This window comes from Halichoerus grypus, chromosome 4, assembly GCF_964656455.1.
Source record: "Halichoerus grypus chromosome 4, mHalGry1.hap1.1, whole genome shotgun sequence".
Taxonomy (NCBI): Eukaryota; Metazoa; Chordata; class Mammalia; order Carnivora; family Phocidae; genus Halichoerus; species Halichoerus grypus.
In genome coordinates, this window is record NC_135715.1 from 184,681,152 (window position 1) to 184,696,317 (window position 15,166).

Consider the following 15,166-nt stretch of genomic DNA (forward strand, 5'->3'; position numbering starts at 1 on the left):
TTTCTATTTTCATCTACCTCACCTAAGTTAAAATGTTCTAATGTTTACAGTTTTTTTCCATAATTTGTCTTTAAAAAAATTTTTTTTGAGGATTTCTTTTTCTTGAAGGTCCAGTATTACAAGTGTACTGTCATGTGTACTGTCATGTCCTGAGCTTCAACAAATGAATACTTGTTTACCTTTTTATTTTAGTAAATTAACCATAAGAGTGCTCCTGGCATTAGTTTTCCCCAAGAATGCTTCTGTTGTTGATGTTCAGACTTTGCTCTGTAGTCTAACTTGGGCACACGCCTTCTTCTAACTACTGTGTTTTATGAAACCCCCCCTCCCCCACCCAAGGATTCTTAAAGCTTTCCCTCTTTTCTTTTTCATTTTCTTTTCCTTTTCTTTCTTTCTTTCGCAGATCAAAAACTGGCTTTCATTTCAGGCCCTATTCTTCATGTCAATTGCTTCTATATAAAATCCTTTTCAGGCTGATTCATTTTCTTTTTTAAGCAGACAGATTATATCCACTACAGTTCTCAAATCTGATTAATTCACTCTCTTTTTAAAGTAAAATTTGTTGTAAAAAATAGTAAGCCAAAAAAACAGTCTTTTCAGTCAACCGACTTGAGAATATGCTATTTTCTGACCACAAGATAATTTTTCTAAGGCTCAGCACAGGAAACCAAACATCCACTAAGAGGTGGTCTGACATAAATAAGTACTAAAAGACTAGAATTAAAATGAGTTTTATAAGATGGACTTTTTCTGGAGTGACTTTCTAAAATTTTTCCTCTCTCTTTCTTCCTTTATTTCCAAAAATGTTGTATATTATTCGAAATATGCCCCAGATTTAGATGGATCTTTCTGTCCCTCTGATTCTCTTTTTTATTCTTTCTCACTGCTTTTATTTTTATTGGCTTTAAATTCAAATAACTAAACATTTGACATGGATATGAAGGCAGATATCTCTCTCATTAGGGTCATACCACCATTCTTATAGTCCAGAATATAAATGTTGTACATAAATATTTTCTTTGCCTTCTTGCTTATACAGTAACATTAAATACATATTTTTATGCTTATAGAGGCGTTCCCAGTTAACAACTCGATGCCATGATTTTTTGTTTTTTCCCAAAAAGGCACTTATAGAATATAGTTTGCGATCAATATAGTTTCTCACATTTGATCTTTATAATGATCTGAAGGCTTAGGAGAATCACTGCACTGCTTTCTAAATCAAAGATTTACCCAATTATATTCACTGTAGTTTTAGTAGTATATATATTTTCTTATATTGGATTCTAATTCTTTGAAAACTACTAGATTCATAGTAAGTTAGAGCTGGAAAGAACCTTGAATATTATTTAGGCAAGGGATACTCCACACTTTGCTTCTAAGAAAATCTTAAATTGTGTTCCTGAATGAAGATCCTTTCCTTAATTTAATCAGCAAGTTGGCATTTACTATGGAGATGCAAAATATAAGATTTCTGCCTTCAAAGAATTCATCTTTCATTCCACAAATATGTATTAAGCAACTTTTATGTGCAGGTACTGTTCTGGATGCTGGGGAAACATCAGTGAACCAAACAAAATCCCTCCTCTTGTGGAGCATATAATCTAGGTGAGAGAATATAGTTAGTGATTTGATTTATATAAACACTGAAATGGCTTTTTAAGAACAAAGGAAGTTCATCGCCTAGTTAATGAATAGGACAGATGATTTAAAATCTGAGTCCAGAGGAAGCAAAAATCACTTTAGAGTAGGAGGCTTGGGAGGGTACTATTACCAGGCTTTTACTGTTGAAATTCTGTCGTCTTCGTTCTCTTGAAGTGGAGGTATTGCTTAAGATAGTCACCCATGGTGACTTAAGCTTAATGTGACAAATACTGGAAAACTGCTAGAAACAGTAACTGTATGCTAAGTAGATGAGAATTGGCAGATTCTTGCACCTGTGTTAAGCAGTCGTCCCAAGAGCACCAATATGTGATAAGTCACTCCAGCGAATGAAAGGAGGAAGAATGAGTGATAGATTACCTTAATTTGCCTATCTTACTTAAGTCTACTAAAAACTCCAAAAAGATACCTAAAGCTAATGTCATCTGAAAAAAAAAAAAATTCCAAAAGCTCACCCCTCAAAAATAACAAATATTTTTAACGTGCGTTAGAGTTGTAGCACTGACAGAAAACACATGAGGTTCCATGCCAGCCTGTGATAGGAAACTGTCCTCTCCAAAGACTTCTGAAAAAGGAATTAAAACTAGATTTAGTGGCTGATGTTTTAGACTTTGCAACAAAGAATCAGGCCGGTACTGTTTCAAACTGCACAGCAATTTTAAAGATTTAAGATTCAAGCACAGCCTAATAAAAATGTTAATACATGCACCCTTTGACCCTGCAAATCCATTTCTAGGATTTTAAATGCAAAAATGCTTTCACCTATGTACTAGGATATGTGAGCAAGAAGTCCACCAGAGTGAAATAATTGTAAAAACATTTTTCCATTAGTGGAAATCTGGTTAAACTGAATCATTCATACCAGAATGATACTACAGAATACTATACAACCTTTTAACAACAATATGATGGGTCTCTTTAGTAGACCAGATCTTAAGCAAGAAAAGTAAGTTGCTGAGTTAAACATTACCATGATCCCGCTTGAAAAAAGGACCACCGCAATAGTTTTATTTTGTTTTAAATAAATGTTAATGAAATTTAAATAAATGTTAGAGGAAACAGTTGAAGCGCTTCACTCTGAGGGATGGAATTTTGATTGCTTTCACTTTCTGCATTACATATTTTTGAAAGATCTGAGTTTTTCTACAATGAACATTTATTTTTATAATCCGAGAAAAGCAATAAAAATTGAAAATGAAAATGTGAGTGGATAGCACATTCTCTGAGAAATTGTCCTGCTCTGTACTTGAACTTGCATCTGTTGCACTGGTACCCCCTCTGAGCCACCTCCCACATTACATGATGGGCAGCATTAGTAACTGTGTCACCAGAGTCTACTGACTGGGGGGGAGCGGTTCTGATTCAACAAATTTAGAGGGTGCAAGTGGGCTGATGGTTACTTAGGAAATTTTAATGTCTAGAAACTCCTGATTTTACATGTTTTTGCTTTTTAGTTTTTAATGTAGGTAATAATGACTTTTGAGAAAGTAAAGGATTATCTTCTCTTGCTTTGTTGGGGGTGAGATAGTACTAATGAACTATTAAAGAACAGAACTTGTCAAGTAAATTAAAATTATATTAACTAGACACCAGGTTGCACATTTTGGAAGGAGGATGAGGTGCAGTCAAATTGATATCATGATGGTATTTCCCCAGGGGACCCAGGAACTCCTAAATCATCCCCTGCTCTAGCCCCGCTTCCCACATAAGGTCCCCAAGAGTAACATACATGGAGAAGATAAAGCAAAGGAGCATAAAACATCCATTCCTTTTTTGTTTCTGGTTACTCTTTCCTTGTCCCTAAGGGAATGTCTCCCACTGATAGACTGAATGTTTCTGCAGATGTCAAGCTATTTCGCCCATTCAGCCACAGCCAAAACGTTGCTACACAGAACGACTGCTGCTCCTTTTAAAGTCCAGAATTCAGTGGAATGCTTGCATTTGCTTATTTTCCTCTTCCCTGTTACTTAAGATCGACTTCTCCTCTTTTGGGGGGCTGGCTCTTTGTCTCCCAAAGTTCCTCATTTTTTCCCTCTGCTGTTAAATAGAGGCTTTTCCCTTCCTCACTCTTAGAACTTTCAGCCCAGCCCTGCTCGAGGCCCTCCTCACGAGTGTTTTGGTTTTCCCTCCTGCTCTTTGTGACAGCAGCACCTGCAGTGAACACCCTTCCCTGCCCTACAGGTTTGGCCAGGTGTTCATGCCTACTGCATTATCCTTCTAGTCCTCAGATCTGACACACTTCAGAAAAATGATTCCCAACCTGTGACACTCCAGGATGTACCCAATTCCAGCTGTGAAATTGCTTTTGATCAGAAATTTAAATTCCTTTTAGTTTTTCAAAGTGACGTGCACTTTTTGGGAGAGAGGGATAAAATAATACAAATAAGGGGTTAAATTCTTAAAAATGACAATATTCAGTGCTCTACCATATTATAACCCAGTTGTCAAGTGGCTCCTAAACCCTCATTTCAAAATTACATGACAGCCTGACAGAGCTCCAGTATCTTCTTTTCTCAGGTAAATCGTTCATTCAGCATCTGTGAGCACCTACTCCATCTGGGCAGTTAATTTGGTCTCACCCTACATTGACACATATTTGTCTCCTAATTATATGGAGCAGTAGAGCACTTAATTGGGAGTCACTGAGTCATGGATTCTTTTATTCCTCCTGCTGTCTGTAAGCTCTTGACCTGGGGCAAGGCACTTAATTTGTCTTGGCCCCAGTTGTCTCATCAACATTATAAGGTTACTACTCCAAGAGATCACAAAGGTTTATTCCATTTCTAAAATGCTATTTTGCATGTAAGTAGTGTTTCACCCTGGAAAAAGTACTGGATTTTTTTTTTTATATATATAGATTTGCATTGAAGATTCTGTATTAGTAGCTCTGTGACCTATATAAGTCTTTAGCTGCCTGAGGTTCCATTTCTTCATCCATAAAATGAACAATTCAGCTCTTGGCTATTTCACAGATGTGGTAAGAACAGATACATATAAAAAGCACTCCAGGCCAGTGTTTCTCAAAGAGAGCTTGTATGATCAAATAAGATTGGAAAATCCTGGGTTAAACAATCTATTTTCTTCTCTTCTCCGGAATTTGTCAGAGCCTTTAAAATCCTGCTGTCCACCATGAATCTCTCAAGAGGAGACTGTACCATGAAGCTTTTCCTATAGGCTTGTGACTGTGGAACCCTTTTATCTCTGAGCAACTCAGGAGCTGAGGTTTTGGGGAATGCTAACTGGAAAATACCCAGCAGTGTGCCTGGTACAAGAGCAGCAAATACTGAAGAAATGTTTAAATATTTACATTGTTTTGTCTTCTTCCAATGCCAAATCAGCCATATTTCACCTTTTTTTTTTTAAGATTTTATTTATTTATTTGAGAGAGAGAGAAAATGCGAGCAGGGGGAGGGGCAGAGGGAGAAGCAGGCTCCCCCCTGAGCAATGACCCCCAATGTGGGACCCGATCCCAGGATTCTGGGATCATGACCCGGGCTGAAGGCAGACACTTAACTGACTGAGCCACCCAGACACATCTAAATTTCACCTTTTCCATGAAAATGATTATAGAAACTCTTGACTCCTATTTTATTTCTATTTTTTTTATTTTTACACTTAGCTTGTATTTCCACAAAAATACCTATTGGTGTTTTGATTGGGATTGCAATGAATATATAGCTCTATTTATGGTGAATTGACATCTTTACAATATCAAGTTTCCAATCCACAAATATAGTATATCCTTCTTTTTAGAAGTTTTTTTTAAGTATTCCTTAATTTTGGTAGGGATTTCTTATAATATAGAAATCTTACATATTTTGTTAGATTTTTAGGTGTTTGACTAAAGTTATATTGCTTCTTAAAATTGTATTTTCTATTTGTAGCTACTAATAAAAACAATTGATATTTGCTTCTAGTAAATATCCTTTTATCTGGTGATCTTACCAAGCCACTTACTAATTTTAATAATTCATATATTTTTAGATTTTCTGACACATTCATGTCTTCTGTGAATAGTGACATATTTCTTCCTTTCTAATCCTCATATCTTATTTGTCCTTGCCTTACGACATTGGCTAAGACTTCCACTAAAATGTTGAAGAAAGAAGATGACACCAGGCATTCTTGTCTTGTTCCTAGACTTACGGGGAAGGTTTTCGGTATTTTGCCATAGAGTATGATGTGTGCTGTAGGTTTTTTCAAATCAGGTTTAAGGTATTTCCTTTTATTTCAAGGCTGTAGAAAGTTTCTATTCTGAATGGATAATTTTTTAAAAATTTAAAAAAAAAACAAAAAAGGTCTTAGCTATATACTAAAATTCAAGGTTGCTGTTTTTCTTTAAATTATTATTGAGGTTATTATAAACTGAGTGCTTCCTGGCTCCAGGACCACCATACTCAGCATTCCTTAAAGAACATCCATCATTTTCTCATGCTGTCCCTGTGAATTTGGCCCCAGTCATGTGAGTCACTTCCTGTCAGACCCCCACATCCAAATTCTCCCCCTCCTTTGAGTCTCATCTAAAATGCCTGCTTAAGGGGCAACCGGGTGGCTCATCAGTTAAGCGTCTGACTCTTAATTTCCCTTCAGGTCATGATCTCAGGGTTGTGAGATCGAGCCCCATGTCCAGCCCTGCGCTGTGCTTGGAGCCTGCTTAAGATTTTCTCTCTCTCTCTTCCTCTGCCCCTCCTTTCCCAATCCCTCCAATAAAAATAAATAAATAAAAAATAAAATGCCCACTTAACATTTGAAATCAGTCGGGAAATGAAGAACCATTGAATAATTATTGTAACAACTGGCTATCAAAAAAGCCACAAAATAGAAAAAATTAACTAAATCCCTATCTCATACTATTAAAAATATTTTATATGTATTGAAGAAGTATATGTTATACACACAAACATACACTAGGAAAGTACCATAAGAAAATAAGGGAGAATAATATTTGAGTCTGGAAGTAGAGTCTACACAAAACTCAAATCTGGAAGCCATAAAGGAAAAGAATGGCAGACCAAGTACATTTAAAATAAAGTTTTGGGATGCCTGGGTGGCTCAGTCAGTTAAGTGTCTGCCTTTGGCTCAGGTCATGATCCCAGGCTCCTGGGATCAAGTCCCACTTCGGGCTCCTTGCTCACCAGGGAGCCTGCTTCTCCCTCTGCCTGCCACTCCCCCTGCTTGTGCACTCTCTCTTTCTGACAAATAAATAAATAAAATCTTTTTTAAAAATAAAGTTTTGTGGGTGCCTGGTTGGCTTACTCGGTAGAGCATGTGACTCTTGATCCTGGGGTTGTAAGTTTGAGGTCCCATGTTGGGTGTAGAGATTACTTAAGCATAAAATCTTTAAAAAATAAAAAAATAAAAAATAAAGTTTGTTTCATGAATGATACTTAAAATTAATAAATTTTCTGGGACAAAATGTTGGCTAATATTTTGCAGGCAAAGAGATAATATACTCAGTACCTAAAGATTATTAATTGTACAAATTTGACAAAATTCAACTTTCATTTATGATAAAAATTCTCAGCAAAGCAATATAGAGGAAACATACCTCAACATAATAAAGTCCACATACTGTATTACAAGCCCGCAGTTAACATCAGACTCAGTGGTAATAACTGAAAGTTTTTCTTCTAAAATCACAAACGAGACAAGGATGCCCACTCACTAGTTTTATTCAACATAGTATTGGAAATCCTAGCTAGAGCAATTAGGCAAGAAAAAGAAAAAGTATCCAAATTGTAAAGGAACAAGTGAAACTATCACTATTTGCAAATGACATATTCTAGAAAACTCTAAAGATTCCATCAGAAAACTGTTAGAACTAGTAAAAATAATTCAGGAAAGTCACAGGATACAAAAATCAATACACAAAAATCCATTGCATTTCTGTACACTGATAATGAACTATCAAAAAGAAATTAAGAAAACAATTCCATTTATAATTACATCAAAAAGATTTAAAGTACCAATAAATAAATTTAACCAAGGAGGTGAAAGACCTGTACATTGAAAACTACAAGACATTAGTGAAAGAAATTGAAGAAGACACAAATAAATGGAAAGATATTCCATATTCATGGATTGGAAGAATTAATACTGTTAAAAATTTTTACGTGTTACCCAAAGCAATATACATATTCAGTGCAATCCCTATCGAAATTCTAATGGCATTTTTCACAGAAATAGAACAAACAGTCCTAAAATTTGTATGAATTCATAAAAAGACCCTGAATGGCCAAACCAATCTTGATTTAGAAAAACAAAGCTGGAAGTGTCATGCTCCCTGATTTCAAACTGTATTGCAAAGCTATAGTAATTAAAACTGTGGTATTGGCACAAAAATAGGCAGATCAATGGATCAGAATAGAGAGCCCAGAAATAAACCCACACATGTATGGTCATTTAATTTATGACAAAGGAGACAAGAATATACACTGGGGAAAGGACAGTTTCTTCAATAAATGATGTTAGGAAAATTAGTCACATGCAAAAGAATGAAAATAGACCACTCTCTTATACCATACACAAACTCAAAATGGACTAAAGACAAATGTAAGACCTGCAACCATAAAAATCCTGAGAGAAAACAGAGGCAGTAAGCTTCTTGACATAAGTCTTGGTGATGATTTTTTCAATCTGACACCCAAAGCAAAAGCAAAAATGTAAACAAGTGGGACTACATCAAACTTAAAAGCTTCGACGTAGCAAAGGAAGCCATCAACAAAATGAAAGGGAAATGTACTGAACGAGAGAAGACATTTGCAAATGATATATCTGATAAGGGACTAATATCCACAATATATAAAGAACTCATACAACTCAATAGCAAAAAACAAAAACAAATCCAATTTTTCAATGGGCAGAAGATATGGATAGACATTTTTCCAAGGAAGACATACCAATGGCCAAGAGGTACACAAAAAGATGCTCTACATTTAATCATCAGGGAAATACAAATCAAAACAACAATGAAATACTGCCTCATTCCTGTCTGAATGGCTAGTTTCAAAAAGACAGTAAGTGTTGCTGAAGATGTGGAGAAAAGGAAGCCCTTGTGTGCTGTTGGTGAGAAACAGTATGGAGATTCTTCAAAAAATTAAAAATAGAACTACCATATGATCTAGCAATTCGACTTCTGGGTATTTATCCAAGGAAAACAAAAATACTAATTCAAAAGACATGCACCCTCGTGTTCATTGCAGCATTATTTATAATAGCCAAGATATGGAAACAACTTAAGTGTCTACCATTGGACAAGTGGACAAAGATGTTGTAGTACACACACACACACACACACACACACATACACACACCCCAGAATATTATTCAGCCATAAAAAAGAAGAAATCTTGCTATTTGTAACAACATAGATGGACCCAGAGGGTATTATGCTAAATGAAATAAGGCAGACAGAAAAAGACAAATACCATATGATCTCTCTTATATGTGAAATTTAATATATATATTTATATAAATATATATAAATATCAAAGTACACACACACACGCATATATATATATATACCAAGCTCACAGATATAACAGATTGGTAGTTGCCAGAGGCAGGGGTTTGGAATTGGGAGAAATGGGTGATTTTTTGTTTTTTTTAGTTTAAATAAATTGATTTTTTTTTTTAGTAAATAACCTATGCTAGTATTCTAACATCTACATAATATTTAGAATTTTTAGGGGCACCCAGGTGGCTCAGTCGGTTGGGCGTCTGCCTTCAGCTCAGGTCATGATATCAGGGTCCTGAGATTGAGTCCCGTGTCAGGCTCCTCCCTAGCAGGGGAGTCTGCTGCTCCCTCTGCTCCTCTCCCCCACTCATGCTCTCTCTCTCAAAAATAAATAAAATCTTAAAAATTTATGTTTAGAAGTTCTAAATGGCTTATAGAATTATTTAGGGATTTGGAGAGATTGGTTGACAGTCTTCACTTTCAAAAATCTTCACTGTGGGGGCGCCTGGGTGGCTCAGTCAGTTAAGCATCTGCCTTCGGCTCAGGTCATGATCCCAGGGTCCTGGGATGGAACCCCGTGTCAGGCTCCCTGCTCAGTGGGGAGTGCTTCTCCTCCCTCTGCCCCTCCCCCTGGCTGTGCTCTCTCTCCCTCTCTTTCTCAAATAAAATATTTTAAAAAGAAAAATCTTCACTGTGGGGTTAAGGTATGATTTAGCATTGAAATAGACCTGATTACTTAAGTAAAAAATCAGTATGTTGTTTTTTTTTGTTTTGTTTTACTAAAGATCTCAATGAACAGTTATTCACCTAAGAACCATCTTAAAATCCACAATCAAATAGAATTTGCTTGATCCCTCTAAAGCCACCTCTTAATAACAAACCTAATCATTATAATAATATTCAACATTATTGAGTGCTTGTAACAGGTGAGGCATTTAATTCTTGCAACAAGCTTATAAAATGGGTACCATTGTTATATAGATGAGAAACTGGGATTTAGAGAGTTTAAAGTAAATTGCCTGGGATCTGTACATTATGGTCAAGCAGAGAATAACCTTTGGCCGGCCGGCCTTACTCTGTCTGGGCTTTTTCCAAATGCTACAGCTACATCTCAGCTTCGTTTCCATTTTAAAAATAGAAAAGAATTTTTCAATGAAAACAATGAATGACTCAGAATGATTCAGAGATTAATATGCAATAAATTACTCTTGAAGTACTCTTTCTCTTCAAGTTGCCACCTTAAAAAAAAAAAAATCACATCCTTGACCCTACATCCCTTTCTGTTCTTATTCTTTTCCTTCACAAAGTACTCACTGCTTCCGTGCCCTTTCTCTCATTCATTCCTTAAGACAACTCTTACCTCCCTCTTACTCCTGTTATGTTACTTAATAACTCTATAATTGCCAGATCTAAAGGATATCTTACAACCTTTCATGCTGTTGATCAGCCTTTTCTTGAAATGCTTCCCTTCTTTATAGCCCATGGATTCTTATTTCCAGGTTCTTTTGGGTTTATGGCAACTGAAATGCTGCTTGCCTTTATGCCCACATTAATGTTGCTGTTTCTCAGTCTATATTTGTGCCTTAGTTTTTTTCAGTCTATTAAAAAAAAAAAGAAGGTCATTGGGGTAGGCCCTAATCCAATATGGTGTCCTTATAAGAAGAGATTAGGACACAGATATGCACAGACAGAAGACCATGTAAAGACACAGAGAAAAGATAGCCATGTACAAGCCATGGAGAAAGGATTCAGAAGCAGCCAACCTGCCAGCACCTTGACTTCTATGTTACAGAACTATGAGAAAATAAATTTATGTTTAAGCCATCCAGTCTGTGGTACTGTGTTAGAACAACTCTAGCATAATAATACAATTTCTAAAGTTAAAGGATGACCTGAATTAAAGCTTTAAAAAAAAAAAAAAAAAACTTGGACAGATATGTGAATACTCATGAAGAGAAAAGCCTTGTCAGACTCATTCTTTATGACCTTGAAAGGGGGATTTGGAAGACTTGATGCAGTCTATTTTGATTTTTAACGTGTTTAAAATTATAATCCATAGAAAACACTCACCCATGTATTAGGGAATCAGATTACAACCATCCTACAAAGGCTCACTGGACAGAGGACCAAACTCAGAGCATGGTTATGAAAATACATGCTAACTTGGAGAATGGGGTTGAGGACAAAGTGGCCAGTAATCTAGGAAAGAAAAAGAAGAAACATAGCCATTAAATTTGTTTTAAAACCCATCTGCTAAAATGGTGTCGATTTTAGAGAATAGGATTGGCATTATTAATGTAGAATCCTTACTAATGTGGACAAATGGTAAGAGAGTCACAGAATTTTGATTAAGAGTGTCAAGTACTTGGGGCAGAGCAATAATTACTAAAAGGGAGTCCTTGCTCTGTAATCTTCCTCAGTCTGGCTGATAGGTATTTTAGGAGTGATTATCAAGCAATGAAATAAGAAAATAGCCCTGCAAGGAGTAGAGGCACCATAATGGGAGACAGGAATAGAAGTACAGACATCAGGAACCATAAGGTCATCTTCCAGTTATGCCTACAACTGGCCAGTCCCTGGGCCCCATTTTGAAGCTCTAGATTCTAGACTAAAGAATGTAGAGTTTAGTGGTGCCTGGGTGGCTCAGTTGGTTAAGCGTCTGCCTTTGGCTCAGGGTCATGATCCTGGGGTCCTGGGATCGAGCCCCACATTGGGCTCCTTGCTCTGCAGGGGGCCTGCTTCTCCCTCTGCCTGCCCCTGCCCTTGCTTATGCTTGCTCGCTCGCTTTCTCTCTGACAAATAAATAGAATACTAAAAAAAGAAAAAAAGAATGTAGAGTTTAGGGGCAGCTGGGTGGCTCAATCGGTTAAGGGTCTACCACCTTCAACTCAGGTCATGATCTCAGGGTCCTGGGATCGAGCCCCACATCGGGCTCCCTGCTCAGCAGGGAGCCTGCTTCTCCCTCTCCCTTTGCCTGCAGCTCCCCTGCTTGTGCTCTCTCTCTGTCAAATAAATAAAATCTTAAAAAAATAATAATGTAGAGTTTAGTAATAAAGAGAAAAATAATTAGCAAATAAGATCTATGAGTATAGGTTAAAATAATTATGATTAATTAAATAAGAGAGGCCTGGGTTATTTAATACTTTTTTTTTTAAGAATGATTTCACCATAATTGTTGATAATCAGGTAGTCTCCATTTACACAGCAGGGGTCAAAACAAGAGGAAATGAGTGCCCACGGCAGTGTGTGGGATTTAGGTTTAAACACAACAGGATGAAGGACTACAAAAGGTTATGGAATTTCCTACTTGGGAGATCTTTTAAAATAGTCTTGCAAGTGTCAGGTCGCCTGGGTGCTTCAGTCGGTGAAGCATCTGCCTTCAGCTCAGGTCATGATCTCAGGGTCCTGGGATGGAGCCTTGCATCGGGCTCCCTGCTCAACCGGGAGTCTGCTTCTCCCTCTCCCTCTGCTCCTCCCACCCACTCGTGCTCTCTCTCTCTCTCTCACTCTCTCTCAAATAAATAAGATCTTTAAAAAACAATAGTTTGCAAGTGTCAAGGCAAATTAGTAAGATAAATAGCCTCATGGAAAAATGGGCAAGGAACATGAAGAAACAGTTACCTAAGGGGGCGCCTGGGTGGCTCAGTGTGTTAAGCGTCCGACTTTTGATTTTAGCTCATGTCATGGTCTCAGGGTTGTGAGATCCAGCCCCAGGTCAGACTGCAAGCTGGGCATGAAGTCTGCTTAAGATTCTCTCTCTCCCTCTGTGCCTCCCAACCACCCCCCTTGTGCACGGTCTCTCTGTCTAAAAAATAAATTAATAAAAACATGAAAAGATGCTTACTCTTACTAGTGATCAGGGAAATACAATTTAAAACCACAAGATAGAAATTTTTCTACTGGCAAAAAATTGAAACTATCCAGATTGGCAAGGCTCTGAAAAGCCTTCTTTCAGTGTTTGCTGCATACCTAGTCCTGGACCATGCCAACAATGCAAAGATGAGTTCCCCTCCCTCAGGAAGTGTGCAGTCTAGTGGGGAGACAGACAAACAGACTATAGTAAGGTCACATACAGCAGAGATCCAAGCTGTCTGGTTAGAGCATTGGAAGGAATTCTGAGCTGGCAGCATGTCAGGGAAGATTCACAAAGACTGGAGCCGAGACCAAAATAGAAAAACTAGGGACAGTCCTTTGGGCCGAAGGTACGTGAGGGCAGAACTCATTCCAAGGGCGACTCCTAAGTATTGTACAATTGCAAAATGTGAAGCTGGGTGCTGGGCCCACTGAGGAGCAGCCAGGGAACAGATCAGGAAGTCCCTGGTAAATCAAGCATTAAGACTTGTTACAGCCAGGGGTGCCCAGCTGGCTCAGTTGGTAGAGCATACGACTCTTGATCTGGGGGTCATGAGTTCAGGTCCCACAGAGTTTGCTTTAAAAAATAAAATATTAAAAAAAAAAAGAAGAAAGAAAAAAGACTCAATAGAACCAGTCAGTGGTTTTCACATACCCTTTGGTTTTGCAAATAAATGTACCTCTGAGGTTTCTGCAAGCATTTTATTCAAATATCCTTTTTCGGAATATTTTTCACTAACTTAAAACTTATTATGCAAAAGAAATACGTACAGCCTTAGATGTTTTATGTACCAAATATTAAAGCCTTAACTTGTGCTCCCATAATCTAGATGAACTAGATCTAGAAGATCTCCAGGCAGATGCAGGAGAGCATCTGTCATCACTGTGAACACAGGAGAATTTCTTACAAATGTGTCATTGTTTCAGAAGGCTGAGCTCTGACCAACCCTCTTTGGGTTCGTGCCTGTACAAGGCAGGTATAATCAGAGCGGAGAGGGAGCCTGAGAATTAGGAGAAGCTCAGACATACCAGCTCAGCACAGAATCTTGGAATTGAGAGTTTACAAAAACACACTGACCACCTTGTGATAAAAACATTGAGCTAGGGGGAGTTTTAACAGAGAGTAAGTAATTTTCAATGCTTTTTGTCTAAATGTGGGATCTGTGAGAAGGAGACAAGAATTTGGTAGATACTGTTAATGATTCAACTGTGAAACAGAAGTCTTACTACTCACATTCATGGATCTTCGAGATCCTCTGACCTGAAGAGTATCCTAAAATCCGCAACATGAATTTTTAAAATTTTTATTTCAATTCATTTATTCAACAAATGTTTGAGTGCTTTCTGTGTATCAGACACTAGCGGTTGCTGTGCCAAGCACTAGGGTTACAGTGGGGAGCAGAACTTCATGTTCTCTGCCCTCACCGAGCTAGATGCTGATCACATAAACACGTAAGCCAAACTAAGATGGGAACCAAAGAAGATGTCAACCATGGGGAGTGCGGTCAAGGAGAGACACCCAAGTGCTCAAGGATGTGGCCTGATCAGGGAGGTTAGGGAAGGCTCTCCAGAGGAAGTGAAGCTTGATCTGCCACCTGGAAGACTGGGTGCATGGAAAGAAGGCCAGTGCAGCTCGAAGGCAGAGAACACAATGGTGAAGCCATGGAGGTTTCCTAGAACGTCAGGAGCAGTGTCCTGATCCTGAGAGAACCAGACGCCACGGATTTTCTTGAAGAGGCTGAAGGGGCTGGCATACCATATTCCAATGATTATGAGACACACTTTTCTTAACATCTTAATAAATCTCCCAAATCAACACTTAATTAGCATTTTTTTCTTTCTGGACTATACATAAAATAATGATGCAACTTAAAATCGATGGCATTTTAATGAGTTGATGAAATATGTTAATTGGGTTTGCATTTCTTTTTTTTAAAAGATACTGTTTATTTATTTGACAGAGAGAGACACAGCGAGAGAGGGAACACAAGCAGGGAGAGTGGGAGAGGGAGAAGCAGGCTTCCCGCGGAGCAGGGAGCCCGATGTGGGGCTTGATCCGAGGACCCTGGGATCATGACCTGAGCTGAAGGCAGACGCTTAACGACTAAGCCACCCAGGCACCCCTTGGGTTTGCATTTTTAAAAGATCACTAGGATATAATGTGGAGAACAGATTTATGATGTCTGCATGGATTAG

The 15,166-nt window shown here is 37.8% G+C and overlaps 1 protein-coding gene across 2 annotated transcripts in view; it reads left to right on the forward strand.

Annotated features, from left to right (window-relative positions):
- Positions 1 to 15,166, forward strand: part of FBXO36 (F-box protein 36) — a 129,554-nt gene that overhangs the window by 1,724 nt on the left and 112,664 nt on the right. The window lies entirely within an intron of this gene.